Source organism: Gouania willdenowi, chromosome 22 (genome assembly GCF_900634775.1).
Source record: "Gouania willdenowi chromosome 22, fGouWil2.1, whole genome shotgun sequence".
Lineage (NCBI taxonomy): Eukaryota > Metazoa > Chordata > Actinopteri > Blenniiformes > Gobiesocidae > Gouania > Gouania willdenowi.
Genome location: NC_041065.1, coordinates 13,723,895 through 13,739,977, shown reverse-complemented (window position 1 = coordinate 13,739,977; position 16,083 = coordinate 13,723,895). Strand labels below are relative to the sequence as shown.

General features: G+C 36.4%; 1 protein-coding gene and 1 pseudogene across 2 annotated transcripts in view; both read left to right on the top strand.

The window, feature by feature from the left end:
- Positions 1 to 16,083, top strand: part of stxbp6 (syntaxin binding protein 6 (amisyn)) — a 96,213-nt gene that overhangs the window by 42,503 nt on the left and 37,627 nt on the right. The window lies entirely within an intron of this gene.
- LOC114457044 (uncharacterized) lies at positions 12,759 to 12,876 on the top strand (annotated as a pseudogene).

Sequence of the window (16,083 nt, the reverse complement as noted above, 5' to 3'; positions counted from 1 at the left end):
ACTGCTGCCGCTAATATATATAATTTAAACATGATGAGTTGAATTATAAAGATGCAACGGTTCTTGAATATCCATTTATATTCAACGTTAACATTTGTGATCATTTTGTAGCATTGTCTAATGGGATAAGAAAGACAGTAAATGTAATGTTACATGTATTAAAGATATGAATTCTTACCCCTCAGACTGCAAACCTGCTCTCCTCACTTTAATTGGATGCAGCGAGGGATCCTATAGCTGTCTCAGAAGGAAAATAGAAGATGGTGGGGAAAAGCTTTTCTATGAAACATGAACACACCACAGCAGTAGTGATAGCATCAGATGTAATGAATTTAGAAGCACATTTGATGTCACGGTCATAGGCTTGCTGAGCCCGAGGATTTTTTTTTTTTTTTTTTTTTTTAAATCATTTTGAAGCTGCTCGTATTGATTTTGACGTGAGGCACATGGATCTGCTGAGCCAGAGCGTTTGAAGTCTGCTTTAAATGACTCTCGACGTGATGAATACATGCATCTAATGCTTCATCTTATACAGGCACGTGTTCTGCCACCCATGCAGATCGCAGTCTTAACTCTAACATCCAACGAGCATGCAGCGTCTTGATTTCATTTTCAATTTCGTCTGCAACGTTCCATCGATGTCCTCCCCCAGCAGCTTTGCAAAGGTTAAAAGTTCAGTGTGCAGACATGTTTAAGCTGGGCTCAGTGTCAAAAAGATGATGGCTCAGCTGTCCCTCTCTACCTTAAACCACAGACTTTTCACTTCAAATCTCAAACCACAAGCAGTGGAGGAGAGAAAAACCCTGAAATCATCAATTATAGAGTAAGTAGACCAAAAATCCAGTCAATTACATCTGTACTGTAGATGTGTAAACTTTTTTTTTTTGCTTCAGTACCCACTTAATCTTGTATCTGAATGCAAGTACCCCCCCTTGTCCCACTACAACATTTTTGCTCAGAATTCTATGAAAAAAAAAAACGACAGAGCATAATGATGGAATGAATGAGTGATAACGCACAAGAATCTTATTTTGTAAATAAGTAGAATGAAACAGCATTTAGTGCCTCCTTAATAGAATTACTTCTAGGTATTCCCCGAAATGAAAATTCTTGGCCAAAACCAAAAAATAATCAAACCAAAAATGTGAAATAAAGAGTGTGTACTAACCTCACTAAAATCAAAGCATTGCAGTTGTATCAATTACTATATTAATGCTTCAAAGAATATATCAGTTATCCAGTCCCCAGTCTTGGTAAACTAAAGGTTTTTCGGTGTCCGAATGTTTTGTGCATCATTAATTATTATTTCTATAGTTTTTATCATTTCCCGCCACATTCTTTGTATTTTCAGTTCATGTTCAAATCAAGATCATTTCCAGCATCATTATTATAATAATCATTTTTAATTAAAAATAAACATTTTAAAATCCCATGTTTTTAATACTTTTATTTGTTAATTTTCCTCTCTCTCTCTCTCTCTCTCTGTGTCTCTCAAGTATCCCCTGTAATGCCATCGCGTACCCATAGGGGTACACATACCCCCATTTGAGAAACACTGAATCAGAAAACATCTTTAGATGTTTGTATACTACAGCAGTGGTTCTCAAACTGGGGACCTCGATTCGTAGCTTAGGGGCCCGTGAAGTAATTAAAAAACAAAACAAAACAATTATTCATGTCATATCAATGAGTGTTGGGAAAACAGCGTTGAAAATAACAGCGTTACTAACACTAATGAATTCATATTTCAAACTACTGTTACTGACAGTGAATGTGGTGCGTTGCTATTTACTGATATCTAACAGCTGATATCAGGCCTGCATCGATCTGTCAGGCACAGGACGGGATCTGTAATGTGTTGTTTTCTTATTGTCCTCCTTTGCTGAGGGAGGAGTGGTGACAGGATAATAAGTCATGGTGATTGGATAGAGAGAGATATTTGGAAGTAGAGTATGCACCACATGTCTGAAAGCTGTGTGACAGGTATTTTTATTTTACAATACATTGACTTAAGCACTTCTTATTGTTGAGACTTTAGTTAGTGAAGAAAAGACTTGAATTAGCACCTGTCGTATGTCTATCAGTTTTGTTTAGGTCAATAAATAATACATTAAATTAAATTAAGTACCTATCTATAGGGATGGCCCGATACAACTTTTTCACTTTCAATCCGATACCGATATTGCAGCCTTGAGTCTTGACCGATACAGATATGGATCCGATGCGATACCAGCATGAATCATACATACTTTTATTGCTTATTTTGTATTGTGGAATGTTAGAAAAGGCTTGATTAAGTGATGTTATAAACGGAGAACAATAGTCAACAACAGTAGGTGTGAGAAAAACTGACCATTTATTATTAACCAATTGGTTACATATATATTAACCTTCAACAAAATATCTACAGTATTCTACAATTGAATAAAATAAATGAAAAATAAATTATATCGTTTATGATATCAAAGATTTTAGATGCAGTCCGATAAAATCAGATATTCGTTTTCTAGCTGATATCGGACCGATATCCAATATCAATATATATGTCGTTCTACTCTATGATGCAACTGGTTCGTGAAACCCACTGAGAAATGTAATTATTTATAAATTTATAGTGTTTTTATTTTTGTATTTAAGTAACACAATAATTTATTTTCCTGGAAACTAATTACTTATATGAATAAATACATTAATTTGGGAAAATTACTAGTAAATACTAAACACTGCGCATCATTACAAAAGTGTAACTACAAATGAAGACTAATGCACCAATAAAACAATAAAAAAGTATTTAGATAAAAATGCCTGTATTATGTTTATTGGTAATACATTTAACACATTTTATGAAATATACGGGACTAGTAAAGGTACTCTTGAAGTTCATTCCTACTGAAAACAAAAATGTTCTTCCTTGAAAAAGGTCCTTGGTGTCAAAAAAATTGAGAATCCCTGTTCTACAGCACAGAATATGCACATAATTGTACTATTGTCATTAATGTTATAACTAAAATCAAAGGCAAACGTAATAGTTAATGTATGGACCCTGTTATATGTAGGTCATTAATTCTCCTCCCTGATTACAACCATAGTAGTCCCTTAAAGAAGCAACAATCCTCTCAATGCTCCTCTGTATATTATATATATATTAATATATAATATATATATATATATATATATATATATATATATATATATATATAATAATGCCACAATTGCAGTGTTTTGATAAAATATTACATTTGTTCATTTGTTTTTCATTATGTAACAAAAACACGAAAAACAGAAAAAACACTCATTTGATATTTGTTTCCAAAACCAAAATGAAAAAAACGTAAAATGCCTTGTTTTTCAAACTCAAGCTCTTTTGGTTCGGTACAGAAAACAAAAAATGGAAAACGAACACCTTTATTTGTTTTCTCCATTAGTACGTGACCGGGAAGAGAAGCGTTACACATTCCGCGCTATCTTTAGCTCTGCCGTTAGCATAGCCGTTAGCGTCGGATGAGAGTACACTTCCGGGTCACGTACTTTGGCAAATCGGTAATGCAGAAAATGAATAAAGGTGTTCGTTTTACGTTTTTCATTTCCTGTACCGAAGCAAAAGAGCTTAAATTTGAAAAACAAGGCGTTTTCCATTTTTTCATTTTGGTTTTAGAAACAAATATCAAATAATGAGTGTTTTTTTTTTTTTTTTTTTTCGTTTTTTATGTTTTTGTTACATAATGAAAAACGAATGAACGAATGATACACGGATTAGCTAGTGTCAAAGTATGCTGCTTATTTATTTATTTTTACTTTTAAAGCCCAAATGCAAATAGAAGATATAGATTGAACTTTATTTGAAGGAAAATGCTTAGTGGATGAATAAAAGAGTTTGATTACCAATCTTTAATACATTTTTTTAACGTATACACTGCTGGTTTTGTGTAAATGAGTTTGACTTAGTTTGGTGAAGCCCTGTCCCTGTGGTGCTTCATCACTGAAGTTAATAATGGAGTTTTATTGAGTGGGAGGAGCCGTGTTTGTTTGCCTGATTTTGAATGTAGGCTTTGTCTGTTCAGGGATATCAGGGCCATTAACTGTGGATCAGATTTGATGCAAACAGACGGCGCTGACTCCTTTGAGCCTGCTTAATTGGACCTTGCGGGGAACGTCACCCCCACTTCTGAAAAGTTGACATACTCGTCTCAGCAAACAGACACAGACACAAACATACACTAAAAGTTCTTCCAGCTATCTGAATTCTATAAATAGCTTCTTTTCATCTTTGCCTGTATAATAAATCTTTGTTGGTGTCAGACCAACAGTACTGAGATAAATGGTCTGTTGAAGTCAGGGGAGCTGATTTATGTTTTTGCTGGTGGGTGCAAACAACAGGTGTGTGGATCAATTCAAAAATATCGATAGGATTGATACCAACATTGGGATTAGTATTGAATGATACCGGTGGAAAAAGATGGATTCTTTCAGTGATGTTGCTAGGTACGCGTCCTTCCAAAAATCTGAAAAGACGCAGTAAATTTACCAGGGACGCACCTCATTTTCCCCATGAAAAACGACACATTGTGAACAACAACTTATATTTAAAATCACAGTAACTAGCAAAAGAAACCTAGCAGTCAGCGGACACCTTTATGTATTAACTCAGCGAAGACTTGATCCCCTTGTGTACATGCTAGTTTATTTTTTTTTAATTTTTTTTTTTGTGTACATGGTAGTTTATTTATTTATTTTTTGTGTACATGCTAGTTTATTTATTTTTTTGTGTACATGCTAGTTTTTTTTTGTTTTTTTTTGTGTACATGCTAGTTTAGCCGTGACAATTTATATTTTGACTGTCATGGTGATGAGAATGTTTTGTTTGTGTAAAAATCAGCACTTTCATTGATTATTTATTTTTGTATAACAGACACCATTTTGTTTTCATTTGAATTTTAGCAATTTATTTTGGTGCTCTTTTATGTTGCCGCAAAACTGCAATATAACCTGCCACTGTGACAGTTTGAACATACATGAGATTATCTGCTAATTATAGCCATGTCATACCACCATTAAGAGAGTTTAACACTACAATTTAAGAAATAGAAGAATATAAGAAATAATTTTTTTTTCATTGTGGACCCACTGAATTACCGCTACATTCAAAACCTATCAACATCAGTGTTCTTTAGTTTTTTTTTTTCTCTCATGTGCTCACTGACTGCTGCAGTTTCAACAAAGAGCGACCTGTCTGCGTGTGTCTGCTGCTCAAGTGTAAGTTGTGTAAAAGGCTGTAAGATACAGTAACAATGCTCCACTACAAATGTACACTAAGATATGAAAAATAATGCAGAACACAGCCCTGAGCTACAGAAACGGAGAGAGGAGGAGATTTGTAGCCTATTCCCTTTCCTGACAGACCTAGAATATACTATATATATATATATATATATATATATATAGGTGGATGCCAGTAGTGGCGCAAGGATTGCATTCAAGCCAACTTTGAACTTTGCTTTCTAATTTGAAAATTCTTATATTGGCTCAATAAAGCAAGACAACATTATGTGGCATATTTCACGCGAGGCATTCATAGTGATTCATGTAAGGCTTTAAATACATGACACGGGTCCCAAGCTTAATTTTTTTTAGTTTTTTAAAATCTTAAATATCAGCATAAATAAATACTAATAATAATAATGCATTGGATTTTATTTAGCGCTTTATCATAGACACTGAAAGCACCTTACAGAATGAAGGCATTATTCTTTCACTCCACAATTAGTGGTGGTAAGCTACAATTGTAGCCACAGCTGCCCTGCGGCAGACTGACGGAGGTGTGGCTGCCATAGTGCGCCATCGGCCCCTCTGACCACCAACATTCACTCACACACTGCATTCATACTAGGCAATGTGGGTGAAGTGCTTTGCCCAAGGACACAATGACGGATACCACTGGAGCGACTGTCCCCCACTGTGGCACCTGGAATTCTCGGTGGTCTCCCATCCGACTACTAACCAGGCAAAGACCTGCTAAGCTTCAGAGATCTAACAAGACCTAACTAGATGACAGGCTGGTACGGCCTGGATTACTGTGTTCTACAACAGCATAAGTAATTTGTGAATTTAGAGAATATTCTATGTTATTTCCTAAAGTTTTTGGCATTAAAAGGCTTTTAACATGTGGTTCCATTGTTGTTATGAGACGTCAGACAAATGATTTTTAGAGGCAGTTTGACTTCACCGTATAGGAGCTCTGACTACAGGTTGAGACCCCAGTCGATAAACCCAGATTTTTTAGGTGCATTGAACGCATCATGAGAACAGAGAATTCCTGGTGACGATGCAGCTGTGGGCGGGCTTAAGAGTCTACATGTGGGGTGCAAGCCGCTGATTGGTTGAAAACCTTTCACTCCAAGCTTTCCTTGGGCTGTTATTGGATAGACAGGACCTGGGTGGGCCTTGCTTAAAATGCCGCGGTGACTCGGTGCTCAGTCTCTCTGTGGGTGCTCAGGCCCCGAAGCACCCACAGAATCGGCACCTATGGTTGAAGTACATTTTAGCCACAGCTGTTCCAAGGTCTGATGGGAATATGTCAACTAATCTCCATCAACAGCCACTCTGACCGCAACAGTACAATTTTACAGCATTATATGTTATATTATATTATATGAAGCACTTTGGATTGAGGAACATTGTTCATACCTTGAATAATGTTAGAACTTGATGTGTTGTTGTGTTTTCGGTAACCACGGTGGCTTTCAGATCAGCTACACAGTCGTTCTTCAATAAGGATGCCTTTGGTTTATTTCCTGTTCAGTCAGAGTTGTCATAGTTTCCTCTCAACACATTTATTTTAGTTTCACTTGGACCACACTTGTAGTTATTTCTTTCTTTCTGACCTTTTAAAAACTACCTTCCCTCTGCCAGATTGGTCTTATTTTTACATACAGGTGATGACTTATTCACATTTGTGGCTAGAGAAAGATACATATTCCTGCATATCTTTGCTTTGTTGAACTTTGGAGGAGAATTGGAAATAAAAATGTGCTTTAATGCAGAGGAACAAATGATATGCTGCAAAGCGATGACTCCTATAATGACATAATGAGGTCTTCTAATGATAGGGGGAAACTCTGCTATTTTGAGTTTGCCTTTCTAGACTCTTTTTAGTTTTTCTTGGTCTAATGACATTAATTAGAATTTTCCAATTTTAAAGTGGACAGAGTTTGAACCGTAAATCCAGCCTTTACTTCATCCGGAATAACTTTTCCTGATGCAGAAAATCTACTATCTTTGCGTCATGAAGATAGAATATTTAAGTGTTTTTGACCTGTGATACGAAATTTCTTTCCTTGCCTCCTTGTCGTAAAACAGTTTGTCCAATACTTCGTCACATACTGCAGTTAAACCTACATTAATCTTAATAGGAATATAATGATAATGGAAACTTGTTTGGTATAATTGGTTAATCTGTCACTGTATTCCGTGATTCACCAGAATCGCAGATACTGTGCAAATCTAATACGAAATAAATGCTGGTTTTCATGCAAACTTAATCATTAAATCATGTTTTTATGTGGATATAGATAAACAATTGTTGTCGTCATTGAAAACATTCTTCTTACAGTGTTACGCTACCCACAATCTAAAGATATCGCTCAGAATTTGTGAAAAATTCAAAGGCATGGGATAAAAACGGCAATAATGACCTGTTTCTGACAGCATTAAAAAAAAAGAAGAAGAATAAAAGCTTACAGTTGACAAGTCCTCTAACCAGTTTTCTGATCTGACAACCAGGTCTGATTCTTCTAAAGCAATAATCTGATGCTAATCCCAAATTAGCTGCTGTTCAGTTAAAACAAGTCATGACCTGAGTTTCGTACTTTGTGTGTTAGTTTTTCAAAAAAAGCATACATTATGGTATGTTAAAATAAGTCCTTGTGTCTGGATGATGTAATGTCTCTGAATGAATTACAGTGTATTTTATATGGTGCATATTAACTAAATATGACTGAGGAAACTGGTGCAGCAACATCTGCATATATGCATATGTTTCTGAGGGATTCATGGTAATGTAACATTGATCATTGAGGGTTTTTTTTATTGTTATATTTCTATTAACTTTTCTGTGGAGTGATTGGTTGAAGATACAATCTATTGATGGATTTAAGGATGGCATATATGGTACGTCTTCATACAAACTCAAGTTTTAACATTGCTAAACTGTTTGAGTTAATAAAGAAAATAATGCTTCTGCATTACAGACAGTTTCAGAAAACATGACACCTCACAGACCATTGGAGAGTGATGTTTAACTTTCATTATTATAAAATAAACATGATTTTGGTCAAACTTTCCATCTTCTTGGTCACTGATGGAGATTATCTGAGTAGATTCTTTTGGATGCCATAGTTGCATTGTACTCATGGTATCTAATAACCAGCCAAGCATATTAGATAGATAGATAGATGGATAGATAGATAGCTTTATTTCAGACTTGGGGTACATAAAAAATTATACACAGAAAAGACACTTACACCCTATTAACATATGTGGGAACTCGTCTGTATTTAACACCTTTCTGCCTTTTTTCTGTGCTTACTAAAACGACCTGCTCAGTCACTCATAAGACTTTGTTGTTTGTTAGTTTTTCCTCTTTACTTTGTGACTTAAAACTACTTGCAAACAAACGAGGTCTTGAGAAGAGAACACTGGAGATTCACATCGTAATGCTCAGTGAGTTCACCCTGCAAGGCCTCTGATCCTTCATCGATCATGTTGGGAATACAAACAAAAGTTCCTGAATAAAGTGGCCATTAGCTGTTGTGCAATAAATGGATTGCCTTTGCATATTGATTTTTCTAGTCAGGGTTTTTGACAGAAAGCAGAGCGTTTGAACGGCCTCTGAGCCAGCGTTTGGTCTTTAGATCTGGGCTTCATCAGCATGTTGAACGGTGGTGACAGATTTATGAGGAGCCGTTTGAGGTAAATGATGGCCAAGTTATTTATGTAGAAAACTTCAAGCTAAATAAATTAGGCTTTCCTCATTTTTTTTTAGAGCAGGTGTTTTTACCATCTTACACAATGAGAGATATTGCAATGGACATTTTTTTTTTAGGTTGGTTCTTTTTACATCCATTTACCAACAATTCTAAGTCTTGCTGTGTTAAAACGTCAGATTAAAATGCTTTTTCACCATTGGCTTTCTATGGAAGCGGAAATACGAGGAGTTATTCTGACATGGTTACTACATGTTGTGCGAATGCTGATTGGCTTAAATTGCAATGCCAACATTAGGGGTATGATGTATGTTTGAAAGTTGAAATATGATATCACATGATTTAGTGACAGTTTTATTTTTCAGTTTTAGACTGACCATCTAAAGTGCATTTATGTGATATTGCATATTGCACCAAAGGGGCGATTATACATGACTTTAAATAACATTTTGTGTTTATCACACTAAAGAAAGAGGATTGTCATATCATTGTCATGGCAATATATATGAAATGAAACATTTGAACCCTTTTAACAGGAGGGATTGCATTTTATGGAAGTCCACCAAAAATACAAAGACATTTCTTTGCATTTTAAATTTTTCCTTGATATGTGTTCTTGCCACTGTCTAGCTGTGTCATGCCCTACGTTTAATTTCCTCTCTTATCTTGCTGCCTTCACAGGCCTAATGTTTCTGTGAGTGGCGTGTATGTTAATTGTGGTAATGAAGGTCACTCTGCAGAGCAGCTGGAGTCCTTCTCTGTGTCTACAACACTCCCTGTAGGAAACTCGGTGCCTGGCGTGAACCGCATCAGGGTATTGGAAAAACACCATATGCTTCTACCCACCACCTCGCACCTTCCTCATGATCTGCCAATGATGGTTTTAATCACAGAGCTCTCAGTAATTTAGGAGGTGGGTTTCAATAAAATTCACTGTCAAACACTGAAATCTGATGAGAAATCTAAATCTAAACCTAAACTTTAATATGTATGTCTATATGAAGATGCAATGCTTCAATTATGGTAATGATAATCAAAGCTACGATTGTCTATCCTTCATCAACATCAATGCACCACTACAATTGGTCTTCTGAACACCATGCACCTTATTATGTGCAGTGTGCTCATTAAAGTACATTAATAAAGGGCATTAAGGAGTAACAAGTCAAGTCAGTCTTCTAATAAACATGTGGTAATTAATATCAAGTATAGATCGTCCATCCTAAAGAACTAACGTGCTGGAGTCTGGCAGGAAAGTGCCAATTTAGCAATTTGCACTGGTGTAACAGTCTGTGAAGTTGTTGCATATTACAGGGAAAAAATCACAACAAAGGAAGAAAATGTGCAAAACGTCCATAATTTTTTTTTTTTTTTTTGAATGATTGTTATTTTTTCCTCACACCTCGTGTATATTCAATTTGGAGCAGCGGGAGCAAATTTGTTCAGGAGAACCTGCAAATTCCATGCAGAAAATATAAGATCCTTGAGAGGATGTTGTATTTTAATGTATGTAGTCATTTGGAGTAAAAACAAAAAAAAATATATAGGAGTAGTCAAGCATTTTATTTATCCCATGGGGAAATTACTTATGTCACAGACGCTCGAGAGTTAATGAGAAAAATAAACACTAAACAAAGAAAGAGAGAAAGTAAAAAAAGAAAACGTTCATAACTAAGTAAAAAACTAAGGATGAATTATTTGATTATTTCTTTTTAATAATATAGGTTAGGCCATAGATAAAAGTGATATATATTTTTTTTTTAGTAAGACGTTGCCCATTGCTTTCGTGTTAAGCAGGCTTCTGATCACCACAGCGCTATGAGGTAACTTGAAGTAGAATTTGTCAGGATTTAAAGGTCGGACAGGATATGGAGTGGCACTGTGGCATCTGACTCTCTTCAGGGATCTTGCTCTCCTCGTGCGGCTGAATAGGCTTTGTGACAGGAGACTGTAGAGTCTGCAGGGATTCCAGTCATTTACCGTTGAGCCTTCCTCTGTCAGACCCTGGGTGGGCTTTGCTATGGCATTTTACATTAAGGGCACAGCTTAGCATCCCTGCAAGCCCCCACAGAAGGCTGCATCGATACACAGTGGGTGTCGGTGTGATACCAACAGATAGATGGATTGCGTGATGTTTCCTTTCAACTTTCTTTGCCTCCGTTGAAGATTTAGATTGAAATCATTTTACCCAAGATAAAACAATTCCTTTCATGGTTTTACTTTTGCAATAAACAAATGATGCTAAAGTTTAACATCAATCACAAGACCTCCAGGAGTTTTCTTGCCATATGGAATATTACTTACATAAAGGCCAAATAGAAATCTACTCACAGAAAAAGAAAATGCAGCTTTTTCTGCATCTTTGTGAGGAATCATGGAGGACTAGTTAAGTCAATTCAATGGCACTCTTTTTGATTATTGTGTTTTTTTTTGTCACATCTACAAGTGAAATATTGACTTTGCTTTGTTGTGGTCATTGCACCAGCTTTTAGTATATTATAGAGATGGGTCTGATCTAAAACTAAAGTCCTTTACTCTTGGAGAGATTCTTAAAAAAAAAAAACATGGTTTCAAGCCATTTCAGTTTTAATTTTGTATATAAACTTGCCAGCTTGCTTGTTACAACAATATTATATCCGTCAGAAGCATTATTTGAATAATCTTTGTGTTTAAGAACAGATATAACTAGTAGCTGCTCAACCCTGTAAAAGATTGATCAAAAGAAGGGAAGTCATTATTAAAGACGGTGGATGGAATTATGATCAACCCTAATTTGTGACGATATAAGCTTTTTTGTCAAAAATGTTGTCATTCCTTGCATGGTCTAGTGATTTGTGTAAAGGCTTACCATGCTTATTTTGTCTTGATATGTCTGTTTCTTGCATGTAGTTTAAGAATTAACGTTGTTGCAATGTACTCAATTTATTCGACTTAATTGCTAATGTCTGCGTTGCTTCTACGTCAATACACAAGGATCAATGTAGAATTGTATTGGTTGAAGCCTTGTTGTTGATCAGGCACATGTGTCCCTAATGAGAGGATTGACTGAAAACCTGGATTAATATCCTGAGGCTAGACCCTAAGGCGTAATTGGACACTTAAAGTAGAGCATTGATCTTCTTTTCAGTTTATCATTGTTTGCCTTTGTTGGGGTATACCCAATTATTTTACCCTCTTCTAATTGCATTCTGATCAAGATAATGCTGCAATAGTTCAAAGTTATTACCAATTACTCAAGATTATACAAGATTATTTATTTTTCTATCAGTTATCAAGGATTACGGTTTAATTCCACAAGGTTTGGATAGAACTCGCCATACATTTTGCCTTGCCTTTCACAGCCTCATGTAATTCTCTCATTAATTCATAAATATGTGTAAATCTAGGCTTTGAATCCCCCAAAAATCAAATAAAATCAAGCTCTGATGTCAGTTACACACGTCCTAATTTTTAGCCTGATGTGTCCTCAAGGAGTTCCTTGATTTATTAGTTATTTTTGTTCTGCTGTAAGACAGTCTAAAATGATAGGGAGGCCCTTCCATAGCCTCATCAGTGCGGCGTATGCCCAGGTTGTTCATTATGGTAAAGAGGATGATAAGCTCTGGATTTAATGTCTGCAATCTTAATCTTATTTATGGTCATTGGCTTTATGTAAAACAAAGTTACTTGGAATGGTAGATATTAGTATTTTTTCTACATGGAAACTTGGCTCAACTTAAGGAGTTGGGGGCTTACTTGGCCATTTAGGTGATGCTCGGATTAAGATAACTGCTCACGTTTTGTGGCTTTACCAGTCTGTCATTGCCCGATCCCGTTAGATCTCGGAAGTTAAGCAGGTCTGGGCCTGGTTAGTAGGTGGATGGGAGACCACTGAGAATTCCAGGTGCCACAGTGGGGTGGCAGTCATCTCAGTGATATCTGTCTTGGGTAAGACACTTTACCCACATTGCCTAGTATGAATGTAGTGTGTGAGTGAGTGTTGTTGGTGGTCGGAGGGGCCGATGGCGCACTTTGGCAGCCTTCCTTCCGTCAGTCTGCCCCAGGGCAGCTGTGGCTACAATAGTAGTTTACCACCACTAAGTGTGGAGTGAAAGAATAACTGTAGGAACTGTAGGAGGATTGTCTTTGGTTCTTGACTCAACTTGATTAGGCTTAATTGGGCTTGACTTTGGTTCAGTGGTTAAATTGTGGTGATGCTGATGACAAACAAGGGACAGCTGAGATAGAAAGTTTATACCAAGAAGATGCCGAAGGAGGCTGGCAAGGCCATAACCCTGACAGAACACACATACCAATATGACAGACTCGACAAAAAAATAAACACAAACACACAACAGGTACCTGATCTCCTGACATTATATCTCTTAGCATGTCTTGGAATGTGCTGCTAACCCTTCAGAAGAGCTGTTGAGACTAGCTGGGGAGGAGGAGAGAACCCTCATGACTTGGGCCTGATAATTTGAATACAATGAGTATGTATTCAAGGGATTTGGCCTTTCATTATTGTATTCAAATGTCAGTGCAGTTCAAATCCAAAATTCTATCACATTGTGTAAATATTTACCCCTCCATTCCCACCCCCCCCCCTTTAGTTGAAAATCAATTGACTCTCCAACTCTGTGGATATATGTAAACTATTACGTCAATTCCCACTACTTGTTTGGCAGAGTATATGTTACTTGACCCAGTCTTGGATATATACAGTACAAACACTGTTTCAAACCCATACTCAAAAGTACCAGTAGTTCCTAGAGAAGTGTAATGCTGTGTTGTCATGTTCTTTCCTATTCCTCACATTCGTTTGCCTGTGTTTGAACCCAAAATACCTTTACATTTCAGAGCCATACCAATGAAAGTGTATGCTGTTTTTTTAAGGCTTTTTTACAGTCAGTGAACAGAGTGTTCTCGCTTATTGGAAGCACAAGTGCAATAATCTTCAATGTTATTCACACACACAGAGGGCTTTGCTAAACCTCAACTAAAAGAGAACAGATGGACCAGGAAATGAAATCTGGCAACAAGCATGAAATGTAATGCTTTGATGCATCATTTTATTTAACTTTTTAACGTCTAATGTGGAAAACATTGGAAAGACAATCTGTTATTCAATGTACCTTTGCTGGTCTGTTTAGCAAGTGTTGAAAAGATTAGTGAATGCATGTGCTAAAACAGAAAAACAATTATTTATCGTGATTGTACTGCAGTTCTGTACAGTCTCGTGTTGGTGACCTATTCAGAAGATTGAAGTAGATGAATTTGAGGAGTTTCCATAGGTAAGTGGTTTTAGGATTATTACAAAGTTAGTGCTTTTCAAAAACCAAAACAGTATTTACTGCAAAGACGTACCGATTTCACCGAATGTACCTAAAAAATGAATATCTCTGCTCTAGCAATCAGTTTATGTCATCCTGAAGAAGTAAGTGTTTTGGAATGCATCTTGTTATGTCTCTTTGAAAACCTGCCACATGCTGCTTGGTGATGATATCCAGATTAGGTTGTTGATGAAGTCTTTGTGTTTTAATGTGCACCAGAAATTGGGTGTGTTTTCATTCTTTTGTTGAAGTTTCAATTCAACACAAGCTATTCAATTTCACAGCAAAGTGTGATAACATAATAACTTTTTGGATGGAATGCAAATCTATTATCAACAAACGCCAGCTATATTAATACATATGTTTTTCACTCTGGAAACATAATCATGGCAGGTTTTATGTGACCATTAGGGAGCCCAGATAGGAAGACTGCTAAATCCATCCCATTGCATCACAGAAGGTAAGTCCCAGGTCGGTGCCCCAATGTAATTAAATATTTCCTTGTATCCTTGGTCACTGTCTGAGGAAGAATGTCTACTATGTGGGCTGATGCTGAGCTCCAACAGCTGAATTATTAAGTGCTCTATGGAGTGCTGGGTGATAGACGAGCTGAAGGAATCTTATTGTGAAGCACAGACTACACAAGGGAGCTTGTGTTTTCTCCCTGGATGTGCTCGGGAGGCGGGAGCTAAAGATTGAAGAACAGAAAGGCTATGACCTGCCTCTGTGGGAAGTGAGATAGGTTTCTCTTTATTTCAACCTACTGTTGAGGATTTTTTTTTAATAGTTAACAGTAATGCTGTACAATATAATGATATATATCTTAAACGTCTACCATAGGATATAACCCTCTATTGTTTATATAGCAAATGTAATGTGAGTGGTCTTGGTCTCACTCTGTTGCAAAAATATCATGAAGTTTAGTTTATTTTTATATTTATTAAAATATATAATGAATATCAATTTTCCATTAATTTCATGTAACTTTAAAGAACAAATACTATAGCGGGATATATATCGTTATCAGGATATAAATCTACCTATATTGTGATGTAAAATTTTCTCCATAATGCATAGTACTAGTTAACAGTCGATACGATACCATATTGGGTTCTCAAGATCAATTTTATACAATATTTTTGAATAATTTTAGTTATTTATTATCAGCATGATGTGTATTACATAAAAATGTGACTTTTATTTCTACATTTGAGCTTTTCACGTTTCAAACTGAATATAGAAAAAAATTATATAAACATTAAAATAAGAATTTTTCTTTTTAAAGTGCAGAAACTTTTTTTTTTGGTATCAATTTTTTTTTAATTAATTTTCAAACAACAACAAAAATACACACCAACATAAACATACACAAGTCCAGGGCAACAAGAACACTACATGATGAAACACACAATCTGCACTCAAACAAAACTAAACTTAAAGAAGGGATGACTTAAGTTCTTTAATTGCACTGTCCCACATATTGGTGGTGCCCAACTTAGCACCATGCATCCGCGCCATGGAGAGCTCCAGGTAAGCAATGTCAATAAATGTCATGACCCACTGTCGACGAGACAGCAAGTGAGGGGGCTTCCACCTTGTGGCGGCCATCTTTTTGGCAGCCGTAAGTCCCGCCAAAAGGACCCTTTGTTTGGCCCTGTTGAGTCCAAGCTGAGAAAAGTCATTCAGAAGAAGGACCAGGGCAGAGCAGGGAACCAGGCACGATGAGAGGAGAGACAGATTACCAGCCACCATCTCCCAAAACCGAGCAACCCCTGGGCACTCCCAAACCA